General features: G+C 30.0%; 1 pseudogene; it reads right to left on the bottom strand.

Moving 5' to 3' along the window:
• Positions 1-7,275: 7,275 nt before the first annotated feature.
• On the bottom strand, positions 7,276-8,700 carry LOC126682532 (senescence-specific cysteine protease SAG39-like; annotated as a pseudogene).
• Between the last annotated feature and the right edge of the window lie 5,134 nt (positions 8,701-13,834).

The following is a 13,834-nucleotide window of genomic DNA, read 5'->3' on the forward strand; positions in this document are numbered from 1 at the left end:
TTTTCTTGGGAAGTTACAGGGTACTTGTAATCTATTGTTCAATTCTTGGTTTTTATTTATGCCATTTTGCCTCGCTGTTATGTAGCGGAGAAATTGAACTATCAAACTGAATTGTTTGGTTTGAAATTATATAAACAAAAAAATCAGTTCACTTTTGGAGCAAATTGAATTGGGAAAAACAAATTGAATTGATGGTAAAAAAATTAACATAATCGATTATTTAGTTTTAATTTAGTTTGAAATTTTTAAAATTCTTATAAAATTGGTTCTGTGTTTTTTTTAAATAAGAATTCGTTAATAAAAACAAAATTATAAATAATGAAAGTCATATCACAAAAAGCACAATATGATTTTTCAAGTTTGAACTACTAAATACTAAATCACCATCCAAGATAAGCAATAAAAATAAATCGAAAATAAAAAGAATCTATGACATGGATTCCGTAAACTTAACACAACGAAAAACTACATTTTCGTTGAGCGGGGTAGTTGAATATTTTTTTTTTCCGATTTAACAAGCAATCCCCGATGAAATCTAGTATTTTCGGTTTTTATTTTCAATAGAATTCTAAAAAGAACAAAATTTTCCTGCCATAGTGTTTACAAGAACTCCTGCAATAGTGGCCCAAACATTGTCACGTTACCATAGAATTGGTCGATTCAAATAGTTAAATAACCATTTAGTCATTGTTAGTTATCTAGTTCTGTCCATGTACTTAACTGAATAATTAATCAAATTTTGTATGTTTCTAAAAATACGGGACTCACAAAATTTGAAGGTTAATTAAATATATTCACATGCTTTACTTTCCTATAATGATATAAGTTTCAATTTTAATTAGGATACATGATTTTGAATACTATTCAAATACTCTAATTTAAGTATTCTAAACTAAAAATCACCTCTATCTAAAGCAATTTTTTCCATTGTTAAATATCGGAAAAAAATCAGATATCATATAAATTAGTTTTATGCTAGTCTTTTTTTCATCAAGAAAAATATATTAATTTATACCATGTGATGCAGAGTATTCATATTTTTATTGACTTTGAAGCAACTTATCAAGCAAACAATTATCAAATCGGAAGTCAAGCATCGAGAAACGGATAATTCTAGTTCTTTTTTTATTATTTATAATTAATAAATTAAAATAATTTAATGTTTGAATTTCATATTCTTTTATATAATTAGACCATAAACTTAATACCTTTAAATTTAAACAATTCATAAAAATTAAATTATGATCTAAAATTTAGCTAAAAGTTTCCATCGGGAAAGAATTTTTACATTCCATTAATTTTGTGCACTCCAAATTTTTATATTTAGACATTTCCTATTTTTTTTATTTTGTCCAATTCTAATCCTTCAAATATGTTTAATATGTCCTTCTCATTAGTACATTGACCTGCATCTTATTAATTTCTTCATTGAATAATATTTTTTTTCTTCTTAAATGATATAATCTATAAATTGTTAACGTACTGCTTGCATTTTTTATTTTAAACATACTTGTATCTTATTACTACTTTAATATTTTATATATTTCTATCATTATATTTTATGCACTTAACTTTCTAATTTAGTTCAAAAATATTATTTTGTTTATTTTGAACCTTATTTAACTATTTTACTTACTAAATTTGTTGTGAAAACCCATATTGTTTATAATTTTTTTTAAAAAACTAATGAGTGTTAAATGAAAAATTTAGATCGCACAATTAGTTAATGATTTAAAATTGATGTAATAAATATATTTTTTTCATCAAATTTATGATATCGAGGAGCCAGGTATTGGCATGAAATTTGACAATGAAGAGAATGTGTATACTTTTTATTAAAGTTATGTTCCTAAACTTAGATTTAGTGTTAGAAAACAATATGTGCATCGTGTGGATGGAAAGATTAAAAGAAGAACTATTTGTTATTCAAGACAAGGTCAAAAAGCTGTTGACAAAAGATCCGAATAAGTGAAATTTGAGCATCCAATTTTCCGAGTCAATTGTTTGGCACAAATGACATGTCAACTGAAACTAAACGGTATGTTTGAAGTTATTTATTTTAATGGAAAACATAGCCATGAACTTACTCCTACACCAATGAAACATATGTTAATATCACAAAGACAAATCACATCAGCCCATAAAATTGTTGCTGATGATGCTGTAAAAGCTGAATTATATATTAAATTCACTATTAATTTACTAACTTCACGAAGTGGAGGTCATGAATTTAATGGATTTTTAGATAGTGATTTTAGAAACTATATGTGTACCAAGCGTAGAACATAAATAATTAAAGGAGATCGTCATGCTATTATGGATTATTTTCATAAAATGCAATTACAAGATCCTTCTTACAGAATTTGGTGCAACTTGTTTTTTTGTTTTATTTATGAATGAAATTGTATTAAAAAAGCCACAAGATGTGGCAGACACCTAACTCAAGAGATTACGCACTAATAATGGCTAATTTCACATTAAAGGCTACGTCTTTGAATTATGAGGAAACAAACTATTGTTCATAACAATACAATCTGGATTTCGGAATAAATACATGCTAGAATAAGGAAATCTAGCATCATTACATTTGAAAAAAAAAACCGCCCTAGTAAAGCTCCATTGAGCAATCACGAAACATCTGAGTTCTTTGGCTAAAAAATTCTTTTGTTGCGAGCTTTCTAAAGTTCCCAAATTGCCGATTCCCAAATCAAACACCATAGATTGAAGTATCGAACCCTTTGAATCAAGTGTCTCCATTACACCATAAAGTCCTCGAATGTACTTGGCATAATCCAATTCAAACCAAGTTTTGATAAAATTAAATTCCAAACAGAATATGAAAAAGTGCAGTGCATAGTAATGTGATCTTGGTCTTCCGGTGCTCCACAAATTTCACAACTATTACTATCATATGAAATAATGTTCCGAGAAGCGAGAAAGGATAGAGAAGTTACTCTACCGTGAAGGGAAGTCCAAAGAAAAAACTTCAGTCGAGGCGGAGAATACGACTTCCAGATTAAAGAAAATTGTTTGGTAACATGAGTGTGAACTTGGCGAAGCTTAACGAAGGAGCTCAGAGTGAATTTTCTGTTTCCAGATTTCTAGAACACCTCATCACTATCATTAACTGAGCTGCTGTAACTTATGCCATCGATCCAAGTCTGTAGCTGCTGTAATTCTGACTTCTCTGTCATCCTCAATCTTCGGCGCCACAACCAACCATTACTGCAAACCGTGAGAATTGTAGTTTCCTTCTGCCGAGATAAGTTATGTAGTCTGTGAAAGGTTATGGCAGCTGGAGTTTCAAATTTGCAGCAGTCATTCAAAAGAAAAACTAACCCATCATTTACCATTCTAGAACCCGTTTTGCCTGTGAATGAAGCCCATGCTGTTTTATCAAGACAACAACATTTTCGAATACCACGCCATATGAAGGAAAGCTTTCGAATATCATCATTAATAATAGAATCCCACGAGTTTACTCCCGAAGTGGCAACCATAGTAACGAACCAAATAGAGTTTCGATTGGTAGAGCGCAGCTTCCATATCCATTTGAAGAGGAGGCTTTAATTTGTAATTCGTAAATCACAAATACCCATCCCCCCAAACCTATAATCTTTGCAAATTGAATCCCAAGCAACTTGTTAATGATGATAATTCCATATTAAATGTGTTCTGGGCAGCTGGAAAATCAATTATCGATTACCAACATTTTGGAGATGTTGTATGTTTTGATACAACTTATAGAACAAATGAGTACTTTAGCCTTTTGCTCCATTTATTGGTGTTAATCAACATAAAAAAAGTATTATTTTTGGTGCAGTTTTACTATATGACGAAACTATATCATCATTTAAATGGTTGTTTGAGATTTTTTTCAGTGCAGTGTTTGGTAAGCATCCTACGACAATATTGACAGATCAATGCCCCACAATGACCAAGGAAATTGTAATACCCCGTACTTTTCCATATAGTTCCGTTAACCTTATCGTTCACTTTGGGTTCGTTTTGAGTGGTTCAACCACTTAGAATCATGGTTTTTAAGTTCCAAACCTTCTAGTATATGTTTTTAGATGTCTTGGGTGTGGCCTCAGGGTTCGGAGTGATCCCGAGCTCGTTTTCAAAAATTTAATTAATTTTCGGGGATAGAAGTTTTTCGCGGGCGCGACAAGCGTGAGTCGCGGGTGCGACATAAGTGTAGCGGGCGCGACTTGTGTACTGTTCAGTTCGCTGATTTCTATTTAAACTCACCTTATTCGACCTAATTCATTTTTACGCCTTTCTTAAAACCCTAAAACTGCTATTACTCTTTGAAAATCCTTTCCTATCATTCCTTGGTCCTATTTTGATCCTTGGTAAACCTTTTTATCAATTTCTTGTGGTTTATTCTATAGTTTATCATTTTTTTCGATTGTAGATTCAATAGCTCTATGTGTGTATGTTTGTAGGCTGATTTGGATCTTTATTTTTTAGGTTTTGATTGTGTTTGGCTAATCAAAAGATATGTGGTTCTAATCCCTTGATTTATTGCCTAGAGATTGTTAGGTTGTTGTTAATGATTATACCTTCGGTATTGTGGATCTAGAATTAATATTAAGGGATATATCGAATTGTGAGTTATGCCATGTTATATTTGCTGTTTTTAAATTGTTTAGGTGGCTGGAAATACTAGACATATGGCTGTTTTGATGTTTTAGAATTAATATTTTGGATGTTTATTTGTTTGGTGGTTTAATTGTTGGTTTTCGGGTTGGTTTTGCTTATATTTGTTTTGGTTAAATTGGTGCAAATGAAAAAAATGATAAATAAAATGAGATGGAAAAAGTATTTATTACTAGTATTGAGTGTGATGCAGGGATGAGGAAAAATAAAACAATTCATTAGTTCTAACATAACTAAATTGAAATTCAATTTAATAATATTTTTGATTAATATCATACCGCAATTATTAATGTTTCTATTTAATCAAACTATCAAAAAATATATTGTTATTTTAAAATGTTAGCAATATTTAAAATTGTGCTTGAATTAGTAGACAAAGTGTTAATTACATTTACATATAAAATCACCACCTTTACACGAAATCTTAAAAATAACACGACTTTTAAAACGTGTCAATTCAGGGTATCACCTTTCATTTCTTTTAAAAAACAACATGGGCACATCTTTAGGTAAAATTTTGCTGACTTGGACACTCGATGGGAGTGACACGTGTCATGCCACGCCAGCAAAAACTTCACAAAAAATTGTCGATGTTGTTTTTGAAAAGAAACGAAAGGTGATGTCCTGAATTGACACGTTTTAAAGGTCGTGTTATTTTTGAAATTTCGTGTAAAGATGGTGAATTATAAGAAATTAACCCTAAGACAAATGATACGCGTCAATTTTGTTTATTAATATTATATAAAAGAACAAAAACATATATTTTTAATAATATAAAAATAAAAAAGGATATATATGTCTTTTAGTTAAAAAAATAATAGGAGACATTGGTACTTATTATTATTCATTGCAAATCATCTTGGATTTTCTGGTGCAAGTTTGAAGGCGTAGATTTTTCCGTCCGATATCGGGAGTTTCTATATCCAATGGGTAGTATTAGAAAAATGCAAGTACAAGAAGTTTTGGGAAACGATATGGTTTATTAGCGTATGGTTGATCTAAAAATCGAGAAATAAAAGGATGTTCAACAACAAATTAACAGACTACTAGGACTTAGTTTCCCTTCGTTTTAGAAGAAGTGTGATTTTTTTACCACTATCACAACTCTTCTTCTGCTTATGATGGTAATGATGTTTATAAGAGTTTAGATTTTTTTTATTAGATATTGACTTTGTTTCCGGTTCTCGAATTTGTAGCTCCTTTTTGTCTTCAACTTCTTGTGAATGTGCTAATGTATATATCATTTACCAAAAAAAAAGTTAATAAAGTAATATAATATGTTAATACTAAGTATATATACACTTCCTGTGAAATAAAAAATGAAACAAACAGTATATAATTGAATTTCCAAAAAATAAACTCCTGAAAAGTATTTTATAATGAACCAAATAAGGCCTCTATTAGGTAAAATATATTGTCTTCATTAATGAACTAGTATATTTTATTTCAAATTTGATGCCAAATTTGAAACAAAGTCAGCATATTGCCAAATCGTTATATTGATCTAAATTGATCAAAAAATATCATTTATAATTTAATTAAGATAAAAAAATTATTTAATTTTTTTAACAGAGTTTAACTATATATTATTTGTCATTTTTTTTCTCAATCATATTTTTGATGCGTTTCTGATGCGTTCTCAATGTACCTCTTCTTTTTCTTTTCTGCTGCTATTTATTTTGAACAAAGAAAAAATGGTGAATTAATTTTAACGATTCATTTGTAAGAAACTAGTTTTTTACATTTTATTTGAAAAATAGGCCAAATAATTTCTATTTATTAGGGATAATGTCAAAATAAATCACGAACGTAACACGTTTTTTCATTTTAATCATACAATTTATATTTTGTCATTTTCATGCACGAACTACCACTTTTTTTTTCAAATTCATACACGGTGCTGAGGTGTCATGGCGCCATTAGTACGATTTGCTGAGGTGGCAGTTATTTTACACCAATGAATGACTGTCAACTCAACGCCATCTATGAATTTGAAAAAAAATCGGTAGTTCTTGTGTAAAACTGACAAAATTTAAACTGTGTGATTAAAATGAAAAAAACATGTAAAGTTCGTGATTTTTTAACATTAACTCTATTCATTATATACAAAATCAGAACCAATTACAAAATTTAGGGATTTGTCATTTAATATAACATTTTATTTTGAAGTTAAAATTTAAATTTAAAACATACACTATATCTAATATTTTTATTATTTTAGGGTTGATTACAAATTAAATCACGAACTTTACCCTAATTTGCAATTGCAAAACAAACTTTAAAACTTGACAATGTCAGTAACCAACTTTCATTTTTTGGCAAATTGATACACCGACCAATCATGCAACAACACGTGGCGGTGAAGTACAATGTCCACGTCAGTGTTTTTTAGATTGGTGTACCAATTTTTCAAAAAAATGAAAGTTCGTTACTGACATTGTCAAGTTTTAAAGTTCGTGTTGTAATTGTAAATTAGGGTAAAGTTTGTGATTTAATTTGCAATTAGCCCTTATTTTTATGCTAAAATTAGCGTAAAATATTGTATAAGCAATGTAGAGCTAATAGGTATATATATTTATATTGAAAAGTAAATAAATTTTATCGCATTCTCAATTATCAATAGACTAAAAAATAATTTATTGCTAAATTGAACCAAACTACATCATTAAAAATCAACAACTTATTACTAAAACGCTAATAATAAATGAACAAAACTAAGCTACTGGATATGAGCAATCTGTGGCTATACCACAAAGACCTTCTTTAGACTCTACATTTCTCTCCATTCTCACGAACCCTTTCTCTCCCCATTTCTTTCCCCAAGAATTCTTTACCAGCCAATACTTTGTCGCGGTATTACTGTGGCCATATCCGACAACTAAAACTCCATGATTTACATTACTTCCACAAGTTCCTCTATAAACACCGGTGGAGTAGAACTAAAAGGATGTTGAACCAGCGTCAATCGCGACAGCCACTGGTTGATTAGCCACCGCTTTCATCAAATCTTCTTCGCTGTTTGCTGGAACTTTTTCGTATCCGGTGATGGTTGCTATGCGTGAAGTTACCTTTTTGGGATCGCATTTTTGGTCGGCTCCTTTGTATGGGTATTTAAGGTCACTAGTGATTCCGCGGTTGTTTATGATGAACTTGAAAGCGTCCTCCATTGAACCACCCTCACAACCTTTGTCTTCGCCTTTTATGTCGCAATCTACAAGCTCTTGTACTGATAGAGATGTTAAATCATTTTTTGTGATTTTGCGAAGTCCTTCGGTTGCTCCGACGGCAGAGAAAGCCCAACAGCTCCCTGTTCATACAAAATTAGTAAGCTAATATAATCGTTGGAATGTTACTAAACTTTTATATTATGTTTGGTTTTAAAATTTTAATCATGCTAAGGTAATACCAATACAAAATTTTATTTGGTTTTAAATTAAAATATTTTTAATTATCAAATAGACATAGATTAATTTAATGAAAGATAAACTATATTGCTATGAGAGGTGCCACATCAAATTAGACTAATGTCATGTAACTTACCGCAAGTTCCTTGATCTTTAACACTAGTAACAACATGTTTTTGCGTCCAGTCTATGGCAGAAGGTGGATCGGTAACATTTTCATACTTAAACGGTGTTGCTGCCATTAATGAACCACCAGCTGCAGGTCTCTTATAAGCAGTCCAAGAAGCTCTAAACTCTTCATTGGTTAAATCAGCAAACTGATTAATCCCAAGCTTATATGATTCCTCACCAGCATTATTAAATTTCTCAATGAACTCAACATTGTTCTTGAATATCTGAAACCTTTTTAATTTCTCTTCATTATTCTTATAAGACTTTCCGTACTCCGTAAGCCATTGTTCGTGCATGTCCGCTATTGTCAACTCATGAAGCTCCCGACACACTATTTGATTAGCAAAAATGAGTAATAGGGCAATCGAAAAACATTGTAATGAAGCCATTGTTGTAGAAGCTAAGGGAAGTGATTTTTTTAAAGTGTTTTGAGTTTACTGTGATAGTTTTTGAGTTAATGATGAGTTGCATCTTAAATAGGATTTTGAAGAAATGTTAGAACTGAAACATTCAAAGTGTTGGATTGTAGTAATGTGGGTATCTCCAATAATAATAGTATGTGAAACTTTCAAAGTATGACATGTGTTTGAAAATGAACATTATGAGGTCTTAAATTTTTGAACAATGAGATCTTATTAATTAGATTGTTGTATGTGGTAGTGAAGTTGAAATTTATATTTTAGTGTTACACGCGGACATATTAATGCAAGAATATAGGGTGATTGATTTTCAGTAAGTGGAAAATTTGTCTTTATAAAGATAGTCCAATGTTTTTTAACTTAAAAATAAAAAGCTTAATATTTTAAAAATGCCAATATTTTATAGGGCAGTACAATTATAATCAATACTTTCAAACTCATCATATTTGGTCTGATTATTATTTGTAATGTACAATTGTAGTCATTTTTGAAAATATTTTCAAATTTTATCACATGACAGCCGTATTAATGCCCACTTAATTTATTTTAATTACAAATGCTGATATTTCACTTAAAATATAACTAAACCATCTATAATCCTTAATTTAAAAATCAAATTGATCGGCCAATTTTTAGGTAACTAATTCAATTTTTAAGTGACAGTCAGCATTTGTAATTAAAATATGTTGAATAAAGTTGTGACATATTTGAAATGGGTTAAAATTTGACATTATTTTAAAAATAATCATAGTTGACGTATCAAATACAAAATCAAGTTAGACGAGGCATTATTAAAAATATTAATTAGAAATTCTTCGAAATGTAATTCAAATCACGACATCATTTTCTTGTTCCTAAGCTAGAAAATATGAGTTTGAGTATAAAATTGAATTTTTTATATATCAGTTGTTGCCGAATGAAGAAGACGATGCAAATTTTACTTTTATGTTCTTGAATAAAAACGACATTGTTTTGAGTCTTTTTAAAACAAATTAAAAATTGGTCAAAACGAACGTCGTTTTCCCCAAATGTTTTTAAAAAGTTCAACGACGTTGTTTTGATCTAAGAACACAAGAAAAAAATTGCAGCATGTCCTCCATTGCTAGCCACATTTCAGAACTCTTAGCCAATAAACCAAACAGACACTGACAGTGGCTGCCGAAGAATGTTTTAGGGCTGTTTTTGGTGATTTAAATATGTTGGCATTGTTTAAGATTTCTTGGTAATCGATTGTTGGAGTGGTATATAAGTTATGTTAGGTTTTGTAAAGGTTTTTGTGGTTAATTAAATTATTAATTCATATCTGAGTTTGTGTGTTTAAAAGTAATTAGAATCATATTTGATTTCATTTAAGGTGGTTTGATCTTATTGTAAATACTTTAGGTGAAATTGCCAAGTGTTGGCAATTTGTTTGACATGTTATTACTAGTGGATTATTGTTGTTTGCCAAGCTTTATTTGAGTTCTCATTTTCAAAATACTTTGGTTTTAATTAAAGGATTTTAGATTTAAACTTTGGATTATATATTGACATACGTTTGGGTCGGATTAGACTTGTGCCGCCCGACATGTTGTGTTGAGTTTATAGTATGGTTTTTGGCTAACACACTACTCTGGGAATTTTAATTGATTTTAAATGATTTATCTAAGTTATGTAAGAACTCCAGATTTTTCTTTTAAAGCGAGAACTCATCTAAGTTTAACTTGTTTATTGGTTAGTATGGATGTATGTATATTTTGTTTTGCACATTGGTTGTGGTTGAGATGCTAGTCCTATATATGTGGTGTCTAGTATTCTTAGAGTTAGGGGTTGTATGGATTTTAACCTGTGCCTTGTTTTTTGACTCGTCGGCTATTTGTACTTCAGAGTCAAATCAGTTTTAGTTGCTTGCCAGGTTTTCATGTGAATTTGCAAGCAGTGAGTTTGTAATGCTATTTACCGCTTTATTAAGTGATATATATTATTTTAATATCATAAATATTTTTGAAGTATTTTAATGATTATGGATCTGGATTGAAACGAGCTACTCGATAGGCTTGTATCGATACTATGTGCACCAGTAAGTACTTTAAATTGGCTGACTAATGTCCGGCCTACTTTGGGATTGATGAGGATTTGTTCCCATTTACTTTGGTTTATACTTTGGATTTCATTTTAATATTGTTATTCCATAATCTTACATATATCAGTATGAAAGAATTTCGGGTTTTAAAGGTTTCAACTATATAAATGTAAATAGTATTATGAACTCATCTCAGTATATCCGACTCCGTTGTTTTCCCAAATTTTCCAGGTTTATGAATTGAGAGCATTGGTCGATCTCTGATTTCTTGATTTTCTCAGAGGTTCACTTGTTTTAAATAGAACTAGTCAACTGTTTTATACTCTTAGACCGTAGTAGAACTAGTTAGTCGCTTATGATTATTTATACTTTGGTTGTCCGATTGATCTGAACGTTTATTTATGTTGTTGGCATGTTATACTTTGGATTCGATTATTTAAGCATGTTGTTGGAGTCTCGGGTTTAAGTCAAGCATTTTATTATATAATTGTTTATATAAATTGTTAGACTTAGGTTGGAGTCTCAGTTGCCCGCGAGCAGTGGTTTTCTTGCATGTTTATATGTTTGTATGGTTATTTGCAAGGCTATCTACGAGTTTCGGTACAACCATACCCATACCCTAGCGCCAGTCGCGATCCGCGAAATCGGGTCGTGACATCAATTGAAGAAGTATTTTCTAAAACTCGTCAGTGATTATGTGTGTAGCATATTTATCAGAATGCTGCTAAAAATTGAAGTCATGTTTTTCATTCATCAAAACAATTTGCATATGATTTTAGCTTGTTGGAACAATTAGCTCTTGTGTATATGGTTATGAAGAGGAAGACAAATGGCTTCAAGCTTGGGATGATATGCTTAATAAGTATATGCTTATTGATAATAAATGGTGCAATGGAATTTTTGAAGTGAGGAAATAATGGGCTATGATATATGGACGACATATATTTACAACTGATATGATGAGCACTCAGCGAAGTGAGTCAATGAATAATTTCCTAAAGAAATACTTGGATGCAAAGAATAACTTTATGCACTTCTTTAATAATTATAACAGGTTGTTGTCAAATGAACGATATGATGAATTGTTAATAGAGTTCAAAATGAGAGAAAGGGTTTCAGTTTTACAAGCTGATGTAGAGATGTTAACACATGCTTCAAAGATATATACTCTAGCAGCGTTTAAGATGTTTCAAGATGAATATATGAAGATTTTAAATCGTATTATATAGAAAGTGGACAAGTTTGAACATGTTACAAGCTGTAATGTCCAGTGTGGTAGAAAAGATCAAGAACATTTGGTCACATTAGAAGCATCAACACAATCAATTAAGTGTAGTTGTATGCAATTTACTTTTGTAGGAATCTTATGCGCACATACCTTGAAAATGTTTGATAAGAAAACTATTAAACAGATTCCACCATAATACATCTTGAAGAAATTGATAAGAGATGAAAAGATTGGAATGATTGAGGACAATTATAGCATTGCAGTTGGAAGTAATCCACAAGAGTCAATTGGAAAAAGGCATTCATCTTTGAGTCATAATTTTCGAGAAATATTGACACTTCAAACAGAAAGTGAGGATATGCATGAGCATGCGTGTGAAGATTTCAAGAAATTACTGAAAGACTTACAAATAATGAAGGTAAGTAATGATCGATCTAGTCTCTCCAATTCAAAAGATAACAAAACATTTTCTCCTGTTATATGCGAATTCAAAAAAAAAAAAACGACTTTTGGGCGTTCAAGTAAAAGGATAAAAGGTGCTTTATAAAGAAAAAGGAATTTTAAACGTCAGTCCAAATCACATGTAATTTTTATATATAAAATATAGAGTTATTTTATATGTAAAGTATGGAGTTATTTTATATAAACTTAATATTTTAAATTTGTATTTTCATATTAAATTTGTATTTTTATTTTAACAGGATGGTAGTAGGGATTATATTAAGAAGTCCAAAGAAAAGAAGAAAGACATAAAAAATATTGATATAAAAAATATAGAATTATTTACACTCTATACCATAATAAGGTAAAATATTTACAAACATGTTATCTTATACTTTCTCTTTTCAAGAGTGTTTTTCATATTTTCAAAAATACAACCTTTATTTATTTTATTAACAACAATACCATTTCTCTCTTTTTTTCCACCTTCTTCACCCAAACCCTAATTTTATTTTCTCTCTTTCTCCATTAACTCCACCACCACTTTCAATCCACTACCACCATTGCTTGCCGACAGCCGCCGTCGTCAAAAGGTTGCCGCCACCGTGAGAAGCCGCTGTCATCCATTACATGTTGCCGCCGTAGCTGCTGCTCGATGCCTCCACCGCCGCCGCCCTTCCATGCCGACGCCGCAGCCGCTCTTCCATGCCGCCACTGCTCTTTTTTTTTTAAAATCAAATATGAACTCTTATGGAATCATATTTATTTGTATAGGTCTAGTTTTTGTATATATAGATCTATTATTTTGTTGTTGTTTTATTTGTAGATCTAGAATTTATTGCATATGATTTCTCAGTTTGTTTTTTAATTTCCAGTTCTTCATCATCATCTCCATTCTTTTGATTTGAAATTTTTATTTCCAGATCTGATTTTTTTAAAACGTATATAATTCGTATTATATACGGATTATATACAGATTATATACGAACTATTGATAACAAATATATATATATATATATATATATATATATATATATATATATATATATATATTATCTGATTTTATATACGAATTTTGTGCTAAATGTATACAAATTTATTTTTTTGTATACAGAAAAACTGTATTTTGGTAAATATTTTTAAAAAGATGGTATTGTTTGTAAACAAAACTTTGAAGTTGTATTTTTATAAATATTTTCATTTTTCCCGGTATTTGTAAAAAAATCTCAAAAATATATAACATTATATCATTTTTTATGAAATAAAAATTTCTTATCTAATGAAATATATTTTTGGGATGAATGCATCAATTATGATTAAAAATATCTGAATGTCGAATTACAAGTATTGGAAAATACAAATCAGGTACACGTATATTTGTGATATTATTGTAAGACATATTTTATAGATTTATAATTTGAATAAATTTTTATCTTATTTTTATTTG

Source organism: Mercurialis annua, linkage group LG5 (genome assembly GCF_937616625.2).
Source record: "Mercurialis annua linkage group LG5, ddMerAnnu1.2, whole genome shotgun sequence".
Lineage (NCBI taxonomy): Eukaryota > Viridiplantae > Streptophyta > Magnoliopsida > Malpighiales > Euphorbiaceae > Mercurialis > Mercurialis annua.